This window comes from Crocodylus porosus, unplaced genomic scaffold (assembly GCF_001723895.1).
Source record: "Crocodylus porosus isolate Cpor-Errol unplaced genomic scaffold, CroPor_comp1, whole genome shotgun sequence".
Lineage (NCBI taxonomy): Eukaryota > Metazoa > Chordata > Crocodylia > Crocodylidae > Crocodylus > Crocodylus porosus.
The window spans coordinates 31934882-31944332 of record NW_017728906.1 but is presented as its reverse complement, the minus strand read 5'-3'; positions in this window follow the sequence as shown (position 1 = coordinate 31944332).

The following is a 9451-nucleotide window of genomic DNA, read 5'->3' as shown; positions in this document are numbered from 1 at the left end:
CCCTTTGGGCAGGGGGCTGGACTCGATGATCTCCCGAGGTCCCTTCCAGCCCTAATGTCTATTAAATCTATAAATAAATAAAAATTTAAAAATGGTGCTGGATGCAAATTTAGGTGGCATGCAGGAGTCACTTCTGGATGCTGCCGGATAAGCAACAGCTGCTTTTCATAACACACTTTCAATTTGTTCTGAGTTAAAGGGGGGAGTTTTTTATGTGGGTAATTTTTTAGGAAAGCATGATAATGTAAACAATCCCTAATTGCTTTTCTGTGCAATAATCTGGGGTAGAGTTTTAAGCACAATGCTATGTTGTGTCATCAGCTTTTCACTATGCTTTTTTTACCATGATTTTGAGATATAGCAAAATAAAATTGCCCTCTGGGAAAAAATCTCCTCTGTCCAAGTTGCTTTTGTTCTTCTTAATTTCTAATGGATAATCAAGTTTGCATGTAGGAAACAAATCAAGAATTGGTAATTGCTGTACTTAAGTTCATTGTTTCCTGCACAAGTTATACATACACTTAAGAAAAAGCAATAAGCAAAATATTAACTGTGACATTAACTTGAGAATGGCAGCAGCATGTTTTGGGAAAGTATATGAATCTGTTAAGATATTACGTATTGGAGAACTGGAAACTTTTGTCATCTAATTTCTATTTATAGTATAGCTTTCATTAAGACTGTATGCATGGCAAAGGAAAGTTCATATCCCCTAGTTCAATCTACTTCTACCCAAAATTCTATCATACGGCTATGACATAGTAAGCAAGACAAGCAAAACTCAGAAAAATGGTGAAGGATGAGAAGCAGTAAGAAGTCATTAGTACATGTTGTGGAATCACATGATGACCCAGTATGAAAAAGACAGAATAGAATTTTGATGCTCATATTCTTTCACCTACAATCTTAGCTAAGCATGTGCACCATGGTGAAAATACGTTTGTATTTAAATGATACCATAAACACCAATACTTACCCAATTTTGGCTGCGGTTAATCTTTTAATGAAAATTTTTGTAGTGTTTTCATTGCTTCCTGAATCTCCTTGATCTACTTACATGACAGAAATTATGGTGGCAGGCCCTAATTTCTAGGCTGTTGCCTGTTCTGGAGTACAGCATGTTGAAGCTATATAATAACATACCCATATCCATATAAAGCAAGTAAAGGAAGTTTTTGAATACACATTCTTTTTCATTGGATAATACTGAAACAAACAATATCTGGATTTTGACTTGAAACTGTTCATTATAGAATGTCATAAGCCTAATGTATAAAGTCTGGAAATGAAGCAAAATATCCATTGCTGTTTTTTGAAAAAATCCCCAACTGGATTAGATCATTAGAGAATGGGAAGCATTCTTGTTTCTAATAATGACATCCATCCTCTTATTTAATAAAGGTAGGAAAATATGTCTAAACATCCCAGCGTATATTCACATCTCAAATAGGAGGATGGCATCCTCAAGGAGGGCTTCAGATAGAGCTCTGGGTAGAAAAGTTCTTGATTGCTCTGAAAGTCATTGACACAGATACGTAGGTACCTAATTAATGTATACTGCAGTGATACAAGAGTTCACTGACACACCCATAAAAAACGCCTTTGCTTTATGAATAGGCTTTTTTCCCCTAAAACATTAGTTATGCAGTTTAAACGGGTCTGGTGGGGATCCAGTTTATGGACGTTTTATAATGAGTGCAACAGATGTGCTGGTTTGTACAACCAGAGGTGTTCTAGAAACCCCTCTGCTTTTTTATAGGTTGTTATTATTATTTTGATTGCATATGTATGTATCCTGGCATAATGTAAAGTTCATGAATAATTTCTAAATACGTATGGACAATTGCCAGCCAATCATTGTCACATTGGATAATGCAGCACATTAAGTAGAGCTGGATGGGAAACAGTTTTCCTTTCTTACAAAAATATTTGAAAGCATTTGTACTTTTCCACAAAAAAAGGAGGAACCCCAGAATAACCTGAGAGTCAGGACTCAGTAATCCAGGTCTGGAATCTAGGGTGAAGGCCCTCATTTCTAGGCTGCTGGCTGTTCTGGAGTGGTTTTTCTCCCTCACAGATTCTGTGCTTATATATTAGCTTAGTGGTGCTCAGCTTTTTTGACCAGCAGGCCAGATGGGCAGGGCCAGGTTCCTCCATGGGGCAGATCTGGCTGGTAGTCCCATCTGGTGCCAAGATCAGGTGCTGTGGGGCCCCATCCAGAAGGTGGGTGGGGGACAGCCCAACCCCAATCCAGCTGCATAGAGGAAGGGAGTGTGGTTTAATCCTAATCAGCCCAGCAGGGGAAGGGGGAGTGGTATAGCCCTGGTGGAGCAGAGGAAGGGGGAGAAGAGGGCATGGCCTAGTCATGAACCATCTGTGCAAGGGAGGCATGGCCTGGCTGGCCAGGGGAAGGAAGCATAGCCCGGCTCTATAAGGAGAAGAGGCATGGCCCAGCCCCATTCAGGTGTGGCCTAGCATTGATCCACCATGTGGGGCTTAGGATTTTGGCAGTGGGTGAAATTTCCCTCTGCCAGATTTCCTGACCCACGGGGAGTGCTGCAGGCTGGATTCCAAGGTCCCATGGGCTGCATTTGGCCTGCAAACTGGATGTTGAACACCCTTGTATCATCTTATCAGAGTCAGGCTCAGTCTCATCAGTTGTGTTGTGATACTTTGGGAAGGCTACGTTCAAAACTGTAGCAATGTAGCCAGGTCTGTGCTTCACTAAGGGCAAGTTAACTAGCCAGAGACTGGGCTGCTTGGCACTGTCAGTCAGCTGTGCTAATTAGGCTGCTAACTGTACAGACGTGGTTTCACTATTTATAATTTAGGAGGCAACTCACATGGAGCACAGCATCATCCTTGAGGGTTCTGTCACTAGGTGTTGTCATCTTACAGTCAAGGGGAATTTCTTAAGAGAAAACCTGGTAATTTATGGTGTTGAATTGCTGGTAACATCATTTGAGACTGGAAATTCAATGGATCCCATAGTTATCTTTACTATCCAAACTTGCACAGTCATATCATGTTATCAAAACACTGGAGGTCCAGTGAGGTGGGGTAGAATTGGATGTGCTAATGTAATAGGAAACTATCAGTACAAAAGAGAGGCAAGGTAAGGTTTCAAGGTTAATTCCCATTTCAACTCAGGAACCTTAAGACTATGCTTTTGACATAAGGTGTATGTGTATGGTGAATGGAGATGATTGGGCTTGTTTGCTTGCTTGTTTTATTTCTGGTTTTTGGTTGCTTTTAAGAGCATGCTTTAACTGATTCATACAATAAATCAGTTTCTCCAGCAGTCCAGAGCAACAAATAGGGACCCCTCCTAACAGTTCCTCCTATGTTGGGAAATCCCTGAATAATAGGGACTGTCAAGCACTCACAATCCCATACAGTACAACTGATTTTAAAAAAAACATAGAGGCCTATAACTGTTGTCTGATAAGACTTAGCTTCTAGAATAGCTGATAGACTGTTGGCTGTGACATAAAATAGATTGCTCCTGGATTTGCTATCTTATGCCATGTACTGGCTGCTGCTTGGGTTCATAATCAGGAGGTACAAAAGGCCATCCTTCCCCCACCACTCCACAACATCTGAGATAATCTGGGATTGCAGCCAATACATGGAATAGAGAGTAAGTAAAGATAGGTGAGTTTTATATGTGATCTTAGAGAGTGACCCATAGACCACATCCAGCCAAAGCTATCAAAGTTTGGTTTATAGAGTGTAATGGTTTGTTTAAAATATTTAGAAGCATGACTATCGGTTCTTCAGAAATGACAGGTTGAGCACAAAGATTAAAAAGGTTAAATTCCTCTTGATTATACCAATGAAAATTCAGCTACTGAATTTTTTTTTTTTTTCTCCTTGAGGATCACTGTTAGGCTGTTTAACTGCTTGTCCTTTCACGAGGATGGTCAGTTGATTTGGATCTCTGGGCAGTCTCAATATATACATCTTTGATCTTTTTAAACACCTTTGAACTCTTGGGTTTAGTCTTTCTCCTGCTGTCTTTTAATTCATGTATACAAGTTCATATTCTATCCACTTTGAATTAATTCTGCAAGTGTGCTTTTCCGATCTGATAATTAAATGTTTTATGAAAGCCCTTATAAAGCATTTTTGTTGCACTCCTTTCATTCACCATTTCATAACTTTAATAAACTATTCAATGTTCCTTGTACATTATGTGTTCCTCAGATACCCATGTGTTAGGTCCCTACCAAATTCATGGCAGAAGCGGCCTGCACTGCGACTCCTTTAATCTTCGAGGTTCCTCTGTGCGCCCTCTGCCGCTGATTGGTGGAGGGGCCCCACTTGCAGCTTGCATCTAATCAGCAGGGAAGCAAAAACTCTGGTTTTAAACATGGACCTGTTTTCTTCTCCCTGCTAGTCAGCAGCAAGCTGCCACTAGGGTCCCTTGGCCAATCAGCAGCAGGAAGCAAAAATGGTGCCATGTTTAAAACTGCAGTTTTTGCCTCCCAGCTGATCAGGAGTGAGCCTCAAGCAGGGCCCCTCCACCAACAGCAGTGGAGGAGTACGAGGGGGAACCTGCAAGATTAAAGGAGCCATAGCACAGCCCACTGCTGCCATGAGTTCGGTAGGGACCTAACTGATGCCTTCTGTATCAGATTTTGTTACAGACCATGAAGTTCTGACACCAACCCATTTCGGTGATGTCTTACTAAAAGGATACAGCACTACTAAAGTTGAAGGAGAATGGGGGAAAATCAGTTTGCGCTGACATCTGAATTCTGTTTTTAGTTAGAAAGGTATAATTCCACTGAAATGAATGGTAGAGCCGAGAAGATTTGGTATTGAGCATGTCATTGAATTTGCAGCCTGATTTCTAAATTTAATATTATAGAAATAAGTCTCTGTAACGTAGCACAGCAAGTGGGTTTGCCAGTATTGGGATGTCACCAATGCCTATGTCTGCACTGAAGCCAAAACCTGCGCAATTTGATGTCATAATATTCTCGGCAAGAAAGGCAAGAGATTAGCCGTTAAAAATGGTCACTTTGGACTAAGTGATTCATCAGGTTTTCCCTCAAATTTGTGGTGTTGCTAACAATGAACAAGGTTGGTAGCCACCATGCTTTTGTGCATTGCTATGCCATCACCTGAAAAATAAAGGCTAGGAATGGTTGCAAGGCTGAATGCTTAAAGGAAAGAAAATTTTAAATTTGGACAATTTTAAATTTGTAAAAAAGTTTGCAGGGAAATCTTTCTTATGCTTATTTTTTTTAAAAATACCACTCATTTCCTACTTGTCTTACTGCCTTTAATACATTGAAATAATTAGATGAAAAGATTTTACAAGGCCAAAGCAACTAGCAGAACTGGCACCACTTGTCAGTCTAATTTCAGCTAAAACAATCTCTTCCCTCTAGGGTTCCAGTAATGGAAAAGAGGAATTAGAAAGTGATTCAGCTCAAAGGAGATATTTGAGGGGTATTAGGGATTTGTGTCCTTCTTTTCCAGTGTGGAAAGTTGCATTTGGAGATAAAAAAGTGTGTGTAGGTTCTCAGATTCTGCGATTCCTTTGCCTGACAAATGGATTTACTGGAACGTGTAGCAGATTTCATGATTATATCATAGCTATTACGAAGTGACTCCCCTGTCTCAGTTTATATTTTAGAGTACTGAGAGATGGGAGAGCCACACTAAGTGAATTTAATTGCAGCACAGACACAAGGAAATTGTAACATGTTTACAACGTATGAAGATAGATGTATTAGGAATGTTGATATTATTATTTCACTCAGTTTGAACAATAAGATCTCTTTTCCATTCAGGAGTCAGTGGGACAAGATCTATACCAGAACTGGGTTATTCATCATAATACCTAGAGAATATTCACCTAAAAGTTCTCTTTGGATAGATATATCCCTAGAGGGGACTATTTTAGGGAACCTCTTACCAGAGTATCATTAGACATTAAGGAACACATGATCACTTTCATCTATTGTAATGTCTCACAACTATGGTAGGCATGTGCCAATAGAGGTTAAAAGAGAAAACTTCCACAATGGTAAAATCCCATAATTACTTGTATGTGAATAGGCCTCCCACATACAGCGGGTCTCTGCATAGGCTTAGGTGTGTGAAGCAATGTGAAAAAGGACAATGCACATTCAGCAAGGATGCAGCACGATGAGTAATTACACACAAGGTATAATTCAGTCCACTGAAATTGGTTTTGCCTTGGATTATCGTGATGCTAAGATTTTAGCAGGGAAGGAAGAAGGGGGAAAATTACTAAGCTGCATTTGGATAAAGTCAGTGATTCTTTGCTGTTTGAAAGCAGAGTGTTGCTGCCAGAATGAAAAAAAAAATGTATTATTGTAGTAGGTGGTCCAGATTCCAGATGCCAGCTGGTAGTATAAAGTGTAAAAGTATAAAAAGGGATAAAGTGTACTATTGAAAGCTCAGAGACACTTTTCAGGATGGCCGCTAGGGGGCCGTAAGGAGGTAAGACTTGGTGTAAGCAGAAAATGCAGACAGATCAGTTTTTGCTCTGACTATGGCTGGTTGGATGTGTGTAATCTTCACAATAAAATGGCAGATTAAAACTGTGGTTTTTGTTGTGGGGAAAAAAATCATATACTGCACATTGGACCTGGGAAAGCACCTAACCAGCTGTGCATTTTACATAGACAACAACAGACTGCAAAGATAGCAGCAGATATAATCTGATAAAGATGAAAACTATATTTGTAGTCTTCCCTCCATACCCCTAAACCCAAACCTCTAGTCAAAGTCAGCGTTTTACTAACACAGTTATTCTGATGGACAGAGGTCATTGATTTAACTGTCTCTGAATCACTCCCCTGGTGATCTGCCTGACTGGCTTGCTCATTCACCGGACAGTTTTTTGAACTATAGGTTAAATTTTAATGAAACACCTCAAACTAACTGCTGTAGCTGATGACAAAGTGCTTCTACAGAAATCAAGGAAGTGTCCATATCTGAATCTTTACCTTCATCTCTGATTATAATCCCTGCCAAAATACTAATAAAAAATACTGACAGTGACAATACTGTGAGTACCTTAACCACCAGTACAGATAGCTCCAGAAAGACATTACCTTTTAAGGTCTTCCAAGGATCTATGAACTCTGTAAATTATAAGCACTACCATCAGATCTAGATAGGTAAACAGATAGATACAGAGAGTTCCAGTGAAAATAAAAACTAGACAAAACTTTGATTGTTTTGGGCCCACTCATGGGTTGTATTAAGGCACTTAAGTGAACAGGAGTATAGTGGAGCGCAGCTCCCTATCCTCTGTTAGATTTAGGGGGCAGAGGGTGCATCTACACGTGCCCTATTGCACCATTGGTACTGCCCCATGGCACCTTTAGGAAGCACTATATGACGGTGCAGTAACAGCTGTTACTGTGCCATGCCAGCAGCACACTGTTTTACACAGATTCACAGAAGTTTAGGTCTGGAAGTTTAGGTCTGCTCAGGGCAGGAAAGACTGCTGGGGTCAAATAACCCCAGTAAAGTGTGTGTTCAGTCTCCTTTTGAAGATCTCCAGGGTAGGTGCCTGCACCATCCCCAGCTGGAGTCTATTCCACAGTCTGGTCACACAAACCACGAAGAAGTTTTTCCTTTTCCAGTCTGAAATGCTCTTCTAGGAGTTCATAAACATTGCTCCTGGTTTTTCCCTGGGGCACTTTGGTGAATAATTGTTCAGCTAGCCCCTGATGCTCTCCCCTGATATATTTTTAAGCTGCCATCAGATCCCCCCAAAGTCTTCTCTTTCCTAGGCTGAACAGTCCTATATCTGTCAGCCTTTCCTCTCATGGCTTGCTCTTCAGGCCCCTAATCATACCAGTTGTTCTTCTCTGAATGCTGGCAAGCTTCCCCACATCCTTCCTGAAGGTTATGTTGCTGAAGTGAAATGCTATAGCGAGGGAGTGTGTCAGTACAGTGATGTAGCTGTGGTGCCATAGTTTGTGCCTGCTGATGCTACATCACCATAGCATGTTGCCATGATGACATAGCATCTACTGTAGATGCACCCAGTATGGCCTAAACTTCTCTTAATTTTTGGGTTGTGTGGTGAGAGCACTCCCTGTTATACCAAATCACTTGAAACACTGCTCGTATAGATATTTGGCCAGTTGTGCACTAATCAAGTCACGTGCACAAAATATACACCCTGGCATTTGCAAGTGTTTCAGTGTTGGATAGTTACTCTTGTCAAGAATTTGATATAATGATATAATGAAGTAACTGGATTTAAAAACGAAAAAAAAACCCTGACAGTTTATATTATTTTATATATATATGAGACATACAGATGGTGCTCATCACTGTAGCATCTGAATATATTTCAATCCAAGAGGAAGTAATCATCATCATTAAAAACTAGAAGAGCTAGCCAAATGATTCATAGCTAATAATTTTAAATGATAAATTTAGCATAGTTTTCCAACTGCAAATCAGTGATGAGCACGTTTGGGTTTCTTCAGTGTAAGCACTCTAGAATTATTTGTCAAGGTTCTTGTGCAGTTGACATTTGCTAGGTCATTTGGTGAGGTTAGTTGCAATCATTAGAAATTTAAAATTATATGATTGAACCTGAATCACTTTTTTCTGTTCTTTGGTTGAACGAGTAGAACTCATTCTTCACAGAATACATGTATTTATTTACATGTTCAAAATTTACTTTATGAAAATATTCTCCAAACCAAGCTGTTTTTGTAAAATTCCAAGGATTAAAACTGTATGTTCAGTAGCAATCCTCTGAACTGAATTCATATTCAGTAGCAATTCTGTCTACAAAATACATAGGCATTCATAGAGTTTAAGGGGCAAGAAAGAGCCATTAAATCACTTAGATGATTCAAACATGCACTAGATCATCCCTTGCCATTTGGCAAGTTCATGTGTTTAACATAAAACATATGCAGCCTTTTTTACCTTTCACTTTTGGCCTTATATGAATGTCAAGAACCATTGTCATTCATAAAAACTTAAGAAATGCCATATTGGATCAGACCAATGGTTTATCTTCGCCCAGTTTTCTGTCTCCAGCAGTAATAAGAATCGATGCTTTAGAAGGAAAGCACTGAATTGGAGATATCTGGAGTCATCTGTCCACTGCTTCTTACCTTCCCAGGCATCCAACATCTTTGCTTTAAGATGAACTTCTCCAATTGTTCTGTTTAATAACGTTTGATAGGTCTATAGTCCATGGATTTGCCTAGTCCCTTTTTGAACCTATTTATTCTATTTTTTTCAACAACCTGCCTTGGTAATGAGTTCTACAGGTTAACTACATGCTGAGTATGTCTACACATGCCCCTATGGAGTTGTTACTGTGCCATCATTTAGTATTACTGATATAACACATCACTACAGAGATAACCAAGTACCACTGGCACTGTGCAGTAATGGCTGTTACTGTGCCATCATTTAGTACAACAGT